We start from the raw sequence: 18283 nt of genomic DNA, 5'->3' as shown, positions 1-18283 counted from the left end.
TAACATTTATGCTCTATAGACTTATAGACATGCTATATAGATCAGTAGATCACACATGGTAAGTTGTTACTGCAGAAATAATTTATTACTACAGGCTTCTGTGGTAGCATAAATAGCATGGATTGTATAGTAAAGATCTGGATTCCACTCCTAGCTTTTCGTTGCTTTAGGCAAGTCACTTTCCACACCTTATTTTCTTCAACTTAGAAATGGAATTATGTGTCACAGGATTCAAAGTCAAATGAGACTGTATGTGAAAGCATTTTTTATATTAAGTATTATATGATATTAGTGTTTATTGTTATCTTTATTAGGTCTGGGCAGTCCTCAATCAGTAATAAACTATATATAACATGGCTGAGAGAAATTTAAATTTAAATTTTAATTTAAGATGGCAGTGTGATATGTCATGAAATATGCTAATCTGAGGTCCATATGTATTTATTTTCTGTTTTCATCCTTTTAAATTTAAGTTTATTTTATCAATATACAATATGGTTGATTTTTGTGTCCCTTTACCAATTCCACCCTCCCCTTTCCCTCTCCCCCCTTCCACCCATCAACATCATATCTGTTCACTTATCTTAACAGGATCAAGGAATTGTGATTGTTGTGTTGAAGCCCATATTTAAATAGTTATTTATAGTATACAATATCCCTATTAAATGTGGGCTTTTGAGAACATGGATAACATCTCCTTAATAAGCTTTAAGAGTTTTAGAGTGTATATATATTTGTAATTTGTAATTTGAAGCTTAACATTTTAAAAAGCAAATAATACTCTCTAGTATGTTCTTTTGTCATTACTAACACACCAATTGCTATTCACTGACAACTCAAATAAAAAAATAACTAACGTCTATCATATATTTCTTTTGTGCTTAGCACCATGCTAAGTACTTTTACCTGTATAATTTCACTTAATCCTCAGAACAATCTTGTTTGATAAGTACTGTTTTAATCTCCATTTTACAGATAATGAAAGAGAAACTTGGAAAAGCTAAAGAACGTACCTGAAGTCAGTAGAGCAGTCAGTATATGCTAGATTATGTTGCAAGAACAAATAATACCCAAATCACAAAATTTCTTGTTCATGCTGTGGGTTTATCATGGGTCAGAAAGAGGGTTTCTCACATAGTAATCACACAAGAATCTATTAGAGCTGTTGAGAAGAAGTAATGAAAGAGCTTTGAAATATAGGCTACTGTCAGGTGGAGAGAAAGGAAGAAAGTGTTTGTGTTCAAAGTAACAACAAATGTAGAGGCAGAAATTGTTCTGGAACAGTAAGGAGATGGTTCTAATTGAGGTAAAGCATTTATTTGTGTTGCATAGTAATTAAAGAAAAGTGAGAAAGCCAAAAACATGAGGCGGCAGAAGTCATGAAGTGATAGAAGCCAGGAGAGAGAGGAGAGAGAAGTCAGTTGTACCAAGGGCAGGAGAAGCAAGGGGAGAATCTGTCACCTTATGGATAGGGCCACAAATGCCCAGAAAGCCCAACAGAATACCTGGATTGCTGGAGTGTTGGAGTATTCTGTTTTTGAAAGAGTAGGCCTCTATGAAACAGTTTCCTGTGCTTTTTTACTTCCTGTGTATCTTCATTCTACTCTTCTAAAAATCCTGTTTTTGTTCTTCTCAACTTGAAAGAGCCCAGATCATTCAAGGACTTTGACCTCATATTTGGGTTTGATCCCCACTTTGCCACTTAACTAACTGTAACCTTGGGCTGGGTATTTAAGCTGTGTCTTGATTTTTCTCATCTATAAAATAAGAATATCTGATTTGCAGAGGTGTTTTAAAGATCACATGACATGTTGTATACAAAGTATGTAGCCCAGAATTTAAAAGTTCAATAAATGGTGGTAGTTGTTAAAAATAATCATCATTACACTGATGATTATTACTCCTAGGAATGACATAATGGGAGTAAAAATAAAGATGAATCCAAGATCTATTTCACAGAAAGAGTTGAAAGAACCTGGTAGTTTAGCTCTGAGATAGTCAAGGAAACAATTAGTCAAATAAAATTATAAGAGTTTTAGCTTCAGACTAAGATTAGGATAGTGTCACTGTCAAAAACAGCTAAATTGAAAGGGAACAGTTTACAGGAGAAGATATGCTTGCTTTTGCACATGTTTGGATTTGAGGCAAGAGCAGGCATTTAAGGAAGTGATGTCCTGTAGGCAGTGGAAAGAGAAGACAGCATCTTGATTCCTACATTCATTCAACAACTGAGCGTCTAGTGTCCTAAGTATGATAGGGGAGAAATAAAGATGAAAACTGTTTTCAAGGACCCTGTAACATGGGAGAAGCAGAATATAAACCAGACTGAAGTAAAATACTGTGATAAACATACCAGCTAAGAGTGTGCAGAGGAAGGAGTAATTAACACACCAGTTGTGAGATACAGAGGGCTTTATTTTAACTGAGCTTTGTAGATTGAGTATAATTTCAATGGAGAAGGAAAGAGCAGGCAGCTGAAAAAGAAACACAAAAGTACATTGTATATTGGCTTGGGAAAATCAAGTAGTCTAGAGTGGCTGTTCATTGCTTTTGTAAAGAGGTGTGAGATATGATGCAGGAAAAGTAAGATAGGCCCGAAAGAAATCAGTGTCTGTTTTGAATTACACACTGTACTATAAGTTTTCATATTCACTCTTTTGTTTAATTTCCATATAGCCATACAAAATAGGTATTTTTACAGGTGGGAGAACAGTTTCAGAGAGGTTTACTAATTTGTTCAAAGCCTCATAGAAAATAGGTAATGGAGTGGAAATCTGAAAACAGATTGTTTAAATTCCAAGCTGAGGCTATTTTCAATTTGGTAACTATTTCTAAATAAAAAAAGAAAAAGTTATATTCAGAATAGCACTTTGAAAATATAAAGCACTTTCACATGTGTTTAGTCATTATAACTAGTCATTAACCCCATCTTATATTTGGGAAAATTGAAACTTAGTGATATTCTTTAAGGTCACAGAGTGATTAAGTGGCAGATTGGGAATGCAACCCAAGCTTTCTGACCACAAAGTCTCAAGACTTTCCAATATCCTTTTAAGGGGTCTGGAGTTTCTTCTGTAGGCAGTGCAAAGAACCAGTGATCATTTTTGAGAATGAGGATGACAAAAATGATTAAAAAGATTAGTCTGAGATAACAAGGGAGAGACAAGAACACTAGTTATTAGCCTATTACAAAAACAAATGAATAATGATATAGACCTGAACAATGAGAGTTCAGTGATAATAAGATATAGGGAATAAATCAGAGGCATTTGGGAACAGAATTTACAGGGTTTGACTCCTGATTGAATCTCCAGTGAGACAGGAGCATCATGCCTAAATAATGATGGGGGGAAATGATAGCAAAGAAGAGGTAGATTTGGATGGAGAAAAAATAATAGCCATCCTAATGGATATATCTCATGAGAGACGGTGAGTGCAGATGTGGGAGTCTTCTGTATAACAAAGCTTATTGAAGCTACACTGTAAGTACCACAGAGCCATTGTCTAATTTGTTTAACCCTGCATCCCCGGGGCCAGCACAGTACCTAGCACATGGTTGACTCTCAATAAATATTTACCTTTGGAAGTGGATGAAGACATTTAAGGATGGTAGAGTGAAAAAGAAGTTCAAAAACAGAAAGCAAAAAGAAGAAAATATGTCAAGCAAGACTCGATAGAAACCAAGAAGCATAGTGTAAAGAAGTCATGGGAAGAGGCATTGCTGGAATGGGATCAAAGGTAGTGTCATTGAAGTAAAAAGTCAAGAGGAAAGAGCAGAAGTCATCATGCAAAGAATTAAAGAGAGGAATGAGGGGAAGAACTGGAGCCAGGAAGCAGAGAGTTTTTAAAAACTTAAAAACTTTTTAAAAGAGTCTTTTAAAAAGTTTGGTGGGAAAGGGAAAGGAAGCAATGGGAAAACAGCTTGAAGAAGCAGGGCCAAGGAAGAATTACAAATGCTAGAGGACACACGTAGTTCAAGAGAAAGGAGCCAGCCGAGAGGGGTGGATTGAAAATAAAAGCAAAATAAGGTCTTAAGGAAATGGCGGAAGATGAGATTGAAAAAGCACAGATGGAGTGATGAGGATTAGAGAACGTTTCACTGAGAGGAGAGGCTGAAGTTAAGATTATAGGTGAGTGATTATAGACAGTGATTGCAAAGAGAGGTGAGCAGAAGACTAAGGAAATCTTTAGAGAATGACCATAGGCAAGTGCAAAGATGTGGTCCGTTACCTTTGGAAGTGGATGAAGACATTTAAGGATGGTAGAGTGAAAAAGAAGTTCAAAAACAGAAAGCAAAAAGAAGAAAATATGTCAAGCAAGACTCGATAGAAACCAAGAAGCATAGTGTAAAGAAGTCATGGGAAGAGGCATTGCTGGAATGGGATCAAAGGTAGTGTCATTGAAGTAAAAAGTCAAGAGGAAAGAGCAGAAGTCATCATGCAAAGAATTAAAGAGAGGAATGAGGGGAAGAACTGGAGCCAGGAAGCAGAGAGTTTTTAAAAACTTAAAAACTTTTAAAAGAGTCTTTTAAAAAGTTTGGTGGGAAAGGGAAAGGAAGCAATGGGAAAACAGCTTGAAGAAGCAGGGCCAAGGAAGAATTACAAATGCTAGAGGACACACGTAGTTCAAGAGAAAGGAGCCAGCCGAGAGGGGTGGATTGAAAATAAAAGCAAAATAAGGTCTTAAGGAAATGGAGGAAGATGAGATTGAAAAAGCACAGATGGAGTGATGAGGATTAGAGAATGTTTCACTGAGAGGAGAGGCTGAAGTTAAGATTATAGGTGAGTGATTATAGACAGTGATTGCAAAGAGAGGTGAGCAGAAGACTAAGGAAATCGTTAGAGAATGACCATAGGCAAGTGCAAAGATGTGGTCCAAGAAATAGTAAGAGAAGTTGTGTAAACTCACTGTCACATAAATGATACAGAACCTACCAAATTGAGAAAAGTAAGAATTAGCCAAAAATGTCAAATGTTGCAGAGAAGAGAATGAAGGCTGGGAATAAATCACGTTGGTGTTGTGATATTTATACAAGCAATTCATGAAAAAAACTTGGAATTCTTTCTTTTGTCTATTCAGTTAAAGCCGATAAATTTCTATGGGTCAACTCAGTAACTAACTCAAAAATTTTGAGATGAATAGCAAATCCTTTTATCTATAGGCAATAAATTTAAAATAGACAAATAAATTTTTCTTTCAAATGATATGAATTTTTAATCTAATTTGGTCCTGCTAATTCTGTTGAAAAAGCATTTAAAGCAGATGGAACTAGAAAGCCTCGTTCTGTAAATCCCATTCACTCATTCATGCATTGCCTTCATTCAACAAATGTTTATTGGGTGTCTACCATATACTTTGCTAGGTACTCAGGATATGGCAGTAAACAAAAAAGACAATGTTTATTGCCTGAAGAAATAACACCAAAGAAAGAAAATAAGCTGTATTTGACACATTGTTGATAATAGGAAACAAAGTAATTTAACTTGTTAAAACATTTGAGAAATGATTAATTATAATAAATTTATACAAAGAATTATTATGTAGCCATTAAAATACTTATGAAGAGTAGGTAAGAATATGGTATTTTCCCTCAAATATTAAAATGAAATACAACATTTTTGTTATTAGAACTACATGAAAATACATAATGCACGTGAATAAAGCCTCAATAGAAATGCAAAAATTGGGCCGGCCCGGTGGCGCACTTGGTAGAGTGCAGCGTTGGGAGCGTGGCAGCGCTCCCGCCGAGGGTTCGGATCCCATATAGAGACCGGTCCGCTCACTGGTTGAGTGCGGTGCAGGCGTGACACCGAGGGTTGTGATCGTGTTGCCGGTTGTGGTACGGGCGCGACACTGAGGGTTGCGATTCCGTTACCAGTCAAGAAAAAAGACAAAAAGGAAAAAAAAAAAAAGAAGAAATGCAAAAATTAACATAGGTGTCCTGGAATGAAGAGGTTATTGGTAATTTTACTTTTGATTTTCCCTCAAAAAAATTTTTTTTTAATTTTAAATTAATCTTGGAGTTTTTTATGTTTTATGTTTTTGTTTTTGTTTTTTGTTTTTTGCTGGCTGGTACAGGATCAGTCCCTGGACCTTGATCTAGTTTTTTTGAAAATGTCTTATACTAATCTTAAAACATTAGCAATTAGTGAGAAATATTACTTGCTGATTTGCTAATTGTATTAGTCCGTTTTGTGTTGCTATAACAGAAATACCTGAAACAGGGTAATTTATTAAGAACAGAGGTTTATTTGGCTTACGATTCTGGGACAGCTGCATGTGGCATGGGCCTCAGGCTGCTTCTACTCATGGCAGAAAGCAGTAGGCAGCCAGTGGGTACAAGCAAATCACATGGTGAGACAAGCAAGAGAGAGAGAGGAGGTGCCAGGGTCTTTTAAACAACCAGCTCTTCTAGGAAATAATAGAGCAAGAACTCACCCGTTAATTCCCCCTCCCCCAGGGAGAGCATTAATCCATTCGACATGGTGAGACAAGCAAGAGAGAGAGAGGAGGTGCCAGGGTCTTTTAAACAACCAGCTCTTGTAGGAAATAATAGAGCAAGAACTCACCCGTTAATTCCCCCTCCCCCAGGGAGAGCATTAATCCATTCATGAGTGATCCACCTCATGACTCAATCAGTTTCCAACACTGCCAAATTGGGGATCAAATTTCCACATGAGTTTTGGAGGGGACAACACATCCAAACTAACAAATATATCCATTCTTCACATTCACAATGGAACTTGTAAAGACAATTCTTGAATTTTAAATCTTTTTTTAGCTAGCAAAGCTCTCAAGTTGGTGATCCTTAGGTAAAATCAAACCAATAGATATTTTACCAGTTACTTATCACCACAAAAATACTGCCTAAGAAGCTACCCTGTATTAGTCCGTTTCTGTTGCTTATAACAAAATACTTGGAGCTGGATAATTCATAAAGAAAATGAAATTTATTGCTTCCAGAGGCTGGGAAGTCCAAAGTCCAGGGACCACATCTGGTGAGGGTTTTCTTTGGTGATGGCTTTACAGCAACACAGGAGTCTCACATTGCAGAAAATGGTGGAGCAGAGAGAGAGAGACTCTTTGTATGCTCTCCTTTTAAAGCACTGTGAACCATGCCCCGACCACCATTACTGATCCATTCACTATGGCATAGTCCCACAATCTAATCACCTCCTTAAGGCCCTACCTTTCAATTATCGTAATAGAACTTCCCAGTCTCTTAACATTGTCATTGTGGGGACCAAGCCTCCATCACATTAAACTTTTGGGGGGACTCAAAGTTCAGTGGATTGAAACAGTAACCTTATATTATTTCTTAGGAATCTATGCATCAGTTGGGCAGCTCCTCTGGAATTATTTTCTGAGTCAGTTATGGGTTGGGGAGGTGGCTCAACTGATTTAGCTAGACTCTCACATGTTTGTGGAGACCAGCTGGCCATCACCAAATTATAAAGTCGTTTGGTCTTTTCCATTGTCTCTCACATTCCTCCAGCAGGTAAGCTTGAGTAAGTTCTCATGATGAAGTAGAAACTGTTATTCATTTATCCATTTACTTAATTGTTCTCCTATGTGCTAGGCACTGTAATAAGGAACTGGAGAAATAAAGCCAAATGGGAAGTTGCCCCTACTATTGAGGAGCTTGCCATCTAATGGGAGAGATGGGCAAGTAAACCAAGGACTATATATCGCAATATAGTAAGTGCCATGATTATGGTGCGACAAGCCCTGTGGGCATAGTTCCGAATCAAAGCAGGTAAGTATGGGGTGACAATGGGAAGTATAGAGGAGGTATCCTTGAGCAAGGTTTCAGGAAGAAGAGGAAGAGAATTTCACATGCAGGTGAACAGCAGAAGCTCAGTGAGTGAAAACATGACATTCTTGGTGAGCTGTAGTATTTTGGTGTAGGGTGTGAGGAAAGGAGGTGAAGGAGTAGCATGGGAGAAAGCTATTCAGGAAAGTGTGGTAGTTAAGTTTCTTCTTGTTGCAAGTAAGAACCCCAGCTAGTTAAGTTGACTTCACTGGAAGGATACTCAGGTATCTCACAGAATCTTGGGAATTGTCGAATAACCAGGGGAACTGTGAAATTATTTCCTGATGGACTGTAAATGACTGCCCATCTCTATGCATCTCACTTCAAAATCCAGCTTCCCAGGAGAGCAAGTCTGTTTGGCCAGTTTGGGTCATATTTTTACCCTAATGTAATTTAGCCATGACTAACCTACAAGTTATGTATGTGGATATTTGTTGCTTTTCCTCCCTTATACTGGGGAGGAAGGTGTCACTGCACGCTGTATGGCTGGCTGCAGAGGTATTTGTCATGTCTCATTATTTGGTTGTCTTTACCCACGTTATGGTGACAAAAATGCCTCCAACCTATTTGATCCAGCCATTCTCATACAACAATCCCTGCAAATTGCCATCTTTCTAAACCCTAAGGTACATCCAACCAGTAGAAGGAACATCTTGGGGTTATTCTTCTAGTCCTGATATTAGGGTGTAAAATGCCCATTCTTATTCTAGTTCTGGAATAGTCTCATCTAGGTGTGGCTCTTCATGGTCCTACAACCCATGGACTAAATTGTAAGTATAATTACTACCAGTGCACTCTATAAATAATTTGGGGACCAGGGGTGGCAATAGTTGCTATAGAAAGAAAGGAAGGAAAAGAAACAGTGATAGTTCTTCTTCTAAAAGGGAAAAAATAGGGTAATTTTTCAATCTTCAGACATTTCCAGTAGTATGTGCAGATTACTCTTTCCACCACTGTTAATGAGCCTGTAACTGGTATGTATGACTGCCTGTTCCAAGTTTCCTAGTTTGCAATTAATATCTCATCTGACTGGGGGCTTTGTCTACTAAAGTGATTTAAACCTCCATCTCTAGAGGTTTAAGCCCTTGGTGATCATCGGCGTCAAATGTATCAATTCAATAAAAGCATTACAGCAGATTAGAGAACGGCTTTGAGGTGGAATGACTGGGAGCCAATGAATATTTGTTCAATCAATGGTCTCTATTTTACAGATGATGAAACCAAAGCACAGAGAGTGTAGATTAAGTGACAAAGCCAGGATTTAAACCCATGCTGTTTGGCTCCAGAACAACCCTTCTTCATAGTTATGTTATGCTGCCTCTGTACTGTTAGTATGGAGTGTGGGTGCTGGGCCTTCCAACCTGGGATTAAGCCATGTCTTCGCCCTTCAACTTTTACTAGCCTTGTGACCAAGAACAAGTTACTTAATTTTTCTAAGTTCATTCTTTTCTATAAAATGGAGATAACGCTTTATGCATGTCACCATGCCTATCATTTGATTAGTAGACTTACAAAAATGATGGCAGCTATTATTATTAATTCAATAAAAATTTATTGAGGATTCTGTGGTAGGCACTACATGTACAGTGGACATAATCCCTGTGCTCATGGCTATTCTGATAAAAAGGATCCGAACTAAGCCATAAAATGAAGATATCAGTGTGGGTGGTCCACACTTCTGCCTCCCTTTCCTTGCCTTATGAACACCAAGACTGACATATGGGAACGTAACAATGATTATGAACTGAAGAAGACAGATCAAGAAAGAAAACATGCCTGGAACAACTGAAAGTAAAGGGAACAAGACAAGGAACGGTAGTGATATCAGGAAGACTCCTAAGAGAAAGACTGTCACCTAGTTTCCTTAAGCCTCGCACATAAAGTTTGGATTTTACAAGAAAAGGAGAAGAAATTGGTCAAGAGATTCTTGTTGCAGAATAGAAAGTTAGGGTAGGTGAAGTAATAAATCATTTATGAGACACCCGTGAAGATGAAGAGGTAGATATTCTCAATACACTGTAGAAAGTATGATTAAGGGGGAAAGAAGTGGGAAACATTTTTTAAAATTACCCTCAAGTGCTGATTTGGAGAATAGCCACACTTTGTAATATGAGCCAAAAGATAAAATCAAATTTGTCTCTCAGGAGAAAGTAAGCCTCTTTTTAGGCTAAATTCCCCTGTCACTTGACTTGTTTCTTCACTATAAATACGCACTAGGGGGCTGGCCCGGTGGCGCACTGGAGAGTGTGCCGCTTAGGAGCGTGGCGGGGCTCCTGCCGAGGGTTCGGATCTCATGTGGAGACCGGTTCCCGCTCACTGGCTGAGCGTGGTGCGGGCGCAACACTGAGGGTTGCGATCCCATTACCGGTCAGTAAAAAAAGACAAAAAGGAAAAAAATAAATAAATAAAATAAATAAATAAATACGCACTGGGAAAAGAACAAGCTGTAGAGATTCTGCCCAAGCAATTTGTAGACCATTTTCTTGGCAATTACAGTGTAGCTCTTTTTCCAGTCAGATTCACATACAGGAGCCTGTTTTTTGTTGGTGGTGGTGGCATTGTTTTTATAGCAAGTATTATTTTTAACATCTATAAGATATACCAAAATATGTCTGATGGTGTCTTATTGGTATGTATGTAGGGGAAGAAAAGTGAATTACATATATCAATCTTTGGAATGACCTAATATAAAATTCTGCAGATTTACCCTTTAAGCTTGTTTTGTAATTTGGCCATTGACATAGTTAAGGCCAACATTCACCACAACAAGATAGCACATGGATTAACTGACCAGTTATGGTACTTTCAGGAGCACCTAATAGTAAATGGCTTAATTGTGGCTAAATAACAGGCAAAGTGGTTTGCGAAAATCTTCGTTCCCAAATAAATCCTGGTTTACAATGTTCATTAAACCCATTTTCTTGACTAAAACTAAAATTAGGGTTATTGCTTAGATCAGAATTGAGCATTTTTGTAATTTTTTGTTTGTTTGGGAGAAAGTTAAATCCATCTTTTACACAGATGCTTTTCTCTGTGTTCGCAGCTTCAATTTAAAGGGTAATAAAATCGATTTCAATTTCCATGGTATAATTATATTGATTGTATTGGAAAACATGAACCAAATACATTTAGCTTTAAGATCTACCAACTGGTCACATACAGTTACCTATGTATATGAATTTTGTTGAGAATTAAAAATTCATAAGTACTATTTAGTTTCTGAATAGCAGTGGTAAATATGTACATTTATGCATACATCACCCATAATTCATTAAGAATATTTTATTGGCTTATTGAGCAAAATATGATTATAAAGTATATGCCATTATAGCCCAGATGAATAGAAATAAAAAACTTAGATTAGAATATCTCACAAGTGTATATTAGCAATGATATTGTTATAAAATATTTATAACATTTTCTGATTTTTTTTTTTAAAAACCAGAGATTCATTCAGTATCTTTATGGTATTTGAACCAACACTTGTTCACCCTCCACACAATTGCTGATTGAAAACAGCTCTAGAAGAGGTCCTAGGCAACTAACATAGAGGGAAAATGGTTAGATCTATGGGGCATTTTATATTTTCTCATTAAATTTCCATGTATTCAGAGCAAGCAGATAGTTGGAAATCTCATTTCAGGCTTGTTTTGCTAATAGTTTCCTTAATAAGCTTTCAGGTTTCAATTTATTTCTCAATTTGAGATGTCATCATTCTTATAACATTTCAAATATTTTATGTCTTGTAGATAATTTAAAGCTTTAATTCATATTGTTTGATCATGAAGATGGTAATTGTGGTCCTTCTAAATAAAAGGAGGGTTTGCTTATTAATTTTTTTTTTCATTTAGAGATCATGATTCTACTTATGATGGCAAAATGTCCATCATGTACTATTGTTGTGGCAGTTGCAATAGAATAATAATTTTTTTAAAAAGAAGAAGAAAATAGTGGGGGAGAAAGGGAAGGAGAAGGAAAATGAAAGGAAAGAAAGATAAGTGTTATGTTTTAGAAATACAAGGAAAAATATGTGAGTTGGTTAGGGTGTGAATCTTTATAATGCACAAAATACACTTTTTTTACATTATACTAATTTCTAGATTTCTAACCAGCCAGTTGTTACATTGGGTAAATCAGGAATATCCAAAAATGAATGACACACTCTATAAAGCAAATAATAATATTGTTGGAGTTTGGATGTGTTGTCCCTTCCAAAACTCACGTGGGAAATTTAATTCCCAGTGTGGCAGTGTTGGAAACTGATTGAGTCATTGGGGCGAATCCCTCATGAATGGATTAATACTCTCTCTGGGGGAAGGGAGATTAATGAGTGAGTTCTTGCTCTATTAGTTCCTGTGAGAGCTGGTGGTTTAAAAAGACGATGTCACCTTCTCTCTCCCTCTCTTGCGTCCTCTCGCCATGTGATCTGCTTGTACCTGCCAGCTGCCTGTCACTTTCCACCATGAGTAGAAGCAGCCTGAGGCCGGTGCCAGATGCAGCTGTCCCAGAATCGTAAGCCAAATAAACCTCCTTTCTTTATAAATTAAAAAAAAAAAAAAATTCCAACATCTTGATAATCACGATGAGGAAAAAAATTTTGAATCCTAAAATGCTGTAGAATTGGCAGATCATTTTTCATTTCATAAGGTATTACTTATAATAACTATTTTTTATTGTTGCTATGGCAATGTTTTATACACAAGAATGGCAGAGGTTAGGAATTTGTGCCCCGAAAGACATATCAGAATATCAAATATGAAGTAAATAATGATTTCCTGCTTTAAATATAATAAAGATGTGAGAAGAAGTGGTAGGCAAGAAGGCTCTGTGTTACCATAGGGATAATTAAGTTCGCCATCCAACTTAAGCTTCTCGGTAAATGACTCACTAGCTCAGAGGGAAATCAACAAATATTTAAGTACATACCTGCTCTCTGTACAAAGTGATTCTCATTACCCAGAGAACTGCTGTAAAATATTATTTATTCAGACAAGTTAAGGAAAACCAATCTGTTTTAGTATTTTTAAACATTCTATTTGGGGAATACTTAAGGTTGATGAGAAAACAAATTCTTTTCCTAGGTCACTCCAGAACTGTTAGGTACAGATTAAAAATTGATATAGATACTAATTAAAATCATTAAAGCAAAATCACACAAAAAATTCTACTAGTACTTCAATTATTTTTCAGAACAGCATTTCTTAAAACAATGCCCAAGGTAGTCTTGTAATTTGTTCATTGTGAGGATCTACAGTAAACTCTGGGGGCCAATCAAGGGAGCTAACAATGTAGTTGGGTAGCCGCGATAGCCATTCACCAATGTCTTCATTCAGTAAAATTTATTGAGAACCTACTACGTGCCAAGCAATGTGCTGGGGACTAAGCATTAAAGAATATTTAAAACATGGCTCCTGCCCTCAAAAAGCTCACATTTAGGAGAGATAGATGTATTTAAATCACTGCAATAGGCCAGTCTCAGCTACTGCACACCCATTGCTCCCTCTAACAGAACTTTTCTGGCCACAGCCCCTGGTGAATAAGTAGCTCTGGAGGGTGATCATGTTCTGCACAGAGTGACCAACCCTCCTTTCTCCCCCATCCCCCTTTGCTTTTCCTGCCATAGCTGAGAAAAAAGCCTTGGCCCCAAATCTTCTCTCAGAGAGGGACAGGGGTAGCAGTCATATTGTCTCTTCAAAAGTTCCAATGAGAGGACTGGCCAGTTAGCTCAGTTGGTTAAAATGTGGTGTTGATAACACCAAGGTCCAGGGTTCAATCCCTGTTACTGGCCAGCTGCCAAAAAAACACGAACAAACAAACAAAGAACTCCAATGTGGGATACAGAGAGTAAGTTGGTACTAGGTAGTAGGAGCCGAAGTTAAAACTGAAAAGATTCATAGAGAGAACCCATTATAAGTCTTCAGTAGACCAAAGTTATGGAGAAGCAGAAGTGTTACAGTACACATACAGAGGAGATGCCAGGGAGTTGGTGGTAGCGGCAGATGAGGGAGGAGAAATGGAGAGAATCATGTTTACCATCATGGTGGAGGATCAGTGACCTACAAATGAAGAAGGGTCAATGATGTGCCCCAGTTCTAAGGGCTGTCTTGATTCCAGAACGTTTATTTAATATAAGACAATCCTTATCATATAGAATTAAGGTACAAAAAAAATAGGATTCCAAATTTCATAGGAAATTTTGGTTTAGCCATGACAGAATAATGGATTTACCTTCGCATAATAAATAACCATAAAATGGATAAAATAAATAGAAGCAACTATTTTCAGACATTTGACAATAGATAGCACAGAGCTGTGTTCCTCGACGAAGCGAAATAAAGGTGTTAATCACAGAGCAATTTAACATTACTTAGGCAGAGAAAATACTTAACATGTATTCAGAAATAGTTTGTACAAATTCTCTCTTTTTTTTTTTTTTAAAAGATGACCGGTAAGGGGATCTTAACCCTTGACTTGGTGTTGTCAGCACCACGCTCTCCCAAGTGAGCGAACCGGCCATCCCTATATGGGATCCGAACCCATGGCCTTGGTGTTATCAGCACCTCACTCTCCCGAGTGAGCCACGGGCCGGCCCACAAATTCTCTTAATATTCACTTTATTCCTAGAGTCATCCATATGTAATCTAGAAGTTCTCATATGTAATTCCACAGTAATGTGTGATGATAGTGCATCAGTGTAATATATTATAAGCTTTCGCAAGTGACCATAGGAGAGAAGTAGTTAACGTCAGGCCCACTGCTCTACTCAGTGAGTTACATTTATAAACATTAGACTATAGTCTCTATAAGCAATTGTACAATTAATTTCACTCTCTAGAAATATGACCTATAATCCTACAAAACATTTACAGGTAATCAACTGCAAGTTCAGACTTAGAAATAAACAAAAGAACTCCAAAGTATTTGCTTAAATCTGCTTAGGTCAATTAAATACCCGAAATTCAGTAGCTTGCTGTGAGGAAAGACACGCTGTGCCTTAACACCGAAGGAACTGTTGTGGAAAGGAAGGGCAGAATGATCGGAACTGAAACCATTGCACTTTTATAATGAAGGAAATTTTTTTTCACGCAGATGTGAACAATACTTAACAAATGAAATATTGGAACATGTAAGTGAAGGATACATCATTTTGGCAATTATGGAGATGTAAAGTCATATATAACCTGCTCATTGTATAAAACTAATTAACTATGGTTACTAAAGGTGGGAAAGGGGGTGGATTAGCAAGAAATTGGTTGATGGATACAAAGAATGATTATGTTTTATAATGACAAATATGTTAATTATCCTGATTTGATCATCACATATTGTACACAAGTATCAATAGTCAACTCTGTACTCACAAATATGTATGATCAATTATCTTTCAATAATAAAAAAACTAATTAGTACTCCAAAAGTAATTACTATTACTAATAAAAGATGTGATATTAAGACTGAGATTCTATAATAGACACTTCATGTAACAGGTCAGAGGTTAAGTGCTTCAGGCTGCCAGTGGAGTTCTGCTTCATGAAGTCATTCAAGGTTCCAAGGTCCTTCAGTCTTTCTGTTTTGCCCTCCCTTAGGGTGTTGTCCTCATTTACATAGTCCAAGTTGGGTTTGACTTCCAGTCTGTGGGAAGGGAGAAAAAGAAGCACTGAAGCGCAAGCAGTTTTCTTTTAAGTGATGTGGAGGCTGCACATCTCGTGATCCGATGGTATGAACTTACGTTTATGGCTATACTTAGTGGCAAGGGAAGCTGGGAAATGCAGTCGGCTTGGGCAGCCATGTACCCAGCAAATGGTCAATTATTGTAGATGAAAGGGAGAATGGATTTGGGGGACAAGTAGTTGTTTGCTACATTGATATGTAAGCATATGAAGGGTCTTCAAAAAGTTCATGGAAAGATTTGTATTATCTTTTAATTCTATTTTACCATAAACTGCCATGTACCCAGCAAATGGTCAATTATTGTAGATGAAAGGGAGAATGGATTTGGGGGACAAATAGTTGTTTGCTACATTGATATGTAAGCATATGAGGGGTCTTCAAAAAGTTCATGGAAAGATTTGTATTATCTTTTAATTCTATTTTACCATAAACTTTTTTTTTTTTCTTCCTTTTTGTCTTTTTTTACTGACCAGCAACGGGATCGCAACCCTAGGTGTTGCGCCCGCACCACGCTCAGCCAGTGAGCGGGAACCGGTCTCCACATGGGATCCGAACCCTCGGCGGGAGTACCGCCGCGCTCCCAAGCGGCGCACTCTCCAGTGCGCCACCGGGCTGGCCCTACCATGAACTTTTTGAAGTACCCTTGTACACTGCTGGTGGTGGTGTAACTAGGTTCAATTTTTTGGAAGGAATTTTTGATGTCAATAGGCATCAAAAGCTGGAACAATGTACCTGCACTTTCACTTAAAACGATAAGAAAATAAAATATGCGCATGAAGATTTAGCTATAAAGATGGTCATTGTAGAGTATGTTAATAGCAGAAAAACTGAAAACCATCTAAATATTTATCTCATTGCTTTTATGAGTCTTTTATGTGTCCATGGATACCGAGTGACAATACCACAGTTACTAGGCCAAGAACCGTCATTCTTGAATGTTTGTAGGTCACCATTCCATGCTTCGTCTGTAGCCATCAGATGTTGAGTGCCTACTATGAGACTTATCTTGTTCTAGAATTTTCACATACATTATTTCATTTAATCAATCCTGCAAGGTAGGTATTAATACATAAATAAATAGAGGCTCAGGCAGCTTAAGGAACTAGGTTAAGGTCAAACAGCAAACAAGTGGTACAATTAGACTTGAATTCAGTTCTTCATGCATCTTTTCTCATTTTTCTCACCTAGCAGGACCAATGAGTGTCTAAGGAAGAAGCCATGTGCACATCACAGGGTGACTCTGAAGGAACAACTGCCTCAGCAGAGGGGTTTGTGGAAACAACACTCAGCCCTTGGGATTTATGAGGATGTTCATGTTTACAAATAGTAGAAACCAACTTGAACTATTTTTGGTAGGAAAGGGGAAATTAGAAGAAAGTAGGGTATCTCACTAAGCCAGGGCAGGAATGTAAGCAGCCAGGTGTCAGAAGGGCTGGCACTGGAACAGAAAGGTCAGCGGGAACTCAGAGAGCTCACTCTGTTTCTCACCCCATTTTTTCCCTCAGCATCTGGCTTTCTCAGTTATTCGAGCCATATGGCAGCTGGCAGATGGCAGCCACAGCTTCTATATTTACTTTTCACAGTTCCAACTACATGAAAAGACTTATTTTCTCTCTGTTCCCATCCCCACCTCCAAATTCCCTGGGAAGGGACTCTACTCAGCTTGAGTCAGCAACCATCTCCAGTCCAGTCACTGTGGCCAGAGAGGGGCTGGGGAATGTTGTACACAATTCTCCCATAGGTGAGGGGACAAGATAAAGCCATCAAGTTGTTCCAAAATGTGTCTGCGGGAAGTTCTCCAGTGGCCATGCATGGACCAACCCAGTTCTCCCTCCCACCACCTATCCCTTTCTTTCTTGTAGTTTTTAAGAATAACCATAAAATGTGCTGGGAATCCAATATCATTAGATAAGGAGAAACTGCTTGAAACAGCCTAGGCCTTGTCCCTGTCCTTCCTAGGGAATATAACATCTTGAATTAGGGAGGAACTGCCCAGGAGAGCCCAAGTTTTGTTCCTCTGTCCCCTGAAAGCAGGATAGCCTTCAAAGCTTTGCCCAGTGATGCATGTTGCCCCTGAGGTACACAACCTGGGTGGGCTGCCTTTCAGGATCCCTCAGCTGTGATGCAAGCAGGGCACTCGCAGTTGACTCCCTCTATCCCGAGCAGCTTTCTTGAGCCTTGGGGAACCAGCTCACCATGAATCCTAGGCTTCTTTTGTCTCTCGCTGCCCATCTGCCAGTAATAAATCCACTTCATATAACTTATTGCGTGTGAGTATGTTCTGTCTCACTGGACTCAGGCAATTGGTGACACTGCAGCACAGGATGCAGTGGGTGGAAGTGTTTGGACCCCTATCCGTGGGGGTTGGCATAGTGATGATCTTTGCTGTCCTCCAAGCAGAGGGAGTCCTCGCTTGGGATTGGTTGTTAGTGAACCTGCTTCACAGTGTCCACTACGTAAGGGCAGTGCTATAGATCTTGTGGATCCTGGTAGGAATGATCCTCCTCCCTGGGAAAAAGCAAAGGTACTGAGGAGCAGTCAGGGATTTGATTTTCTGTAGTTACACAGATGTATGTGAATTTCTTGACCCTGAAGCTCAGACTAAAAGGGAATTGAGAGAAGTATTGGTATTTTGTTTGTCTGTGATAAAATTCCCTAGAAAAATAAGGAGTTATCTTTCTCTACAAGTGACAATGATCAAGTTTGTTCAAGAGAATAGATTTCACCTTTAACATCTTGTTCAACTGATTTGGTGGTAACAAGTTTAAATGCTTATAAATGGGCTGATTCAAATAATCT

Source organism: Galeopterus variegatus, unplaced genomic scaffold (assembly GCF_000696425.1).
Source record: "Galeopterus variegatus unplaced genomic scaffold, G_variegatus-3.0.2 Scaffold748, whole genome shotgun sequence".
Lineage (NCBI taxonomy): Eukaryota > Metazoa > Chordata > Mammalia > Dermoptera > Cynocephalidae > Galeopterus > Galeopterus variegatus.
The sequence above is the reverse complement of the archived record's forward strand: the minus strand, read 5'-3'. Positions refer to the sequence as shown.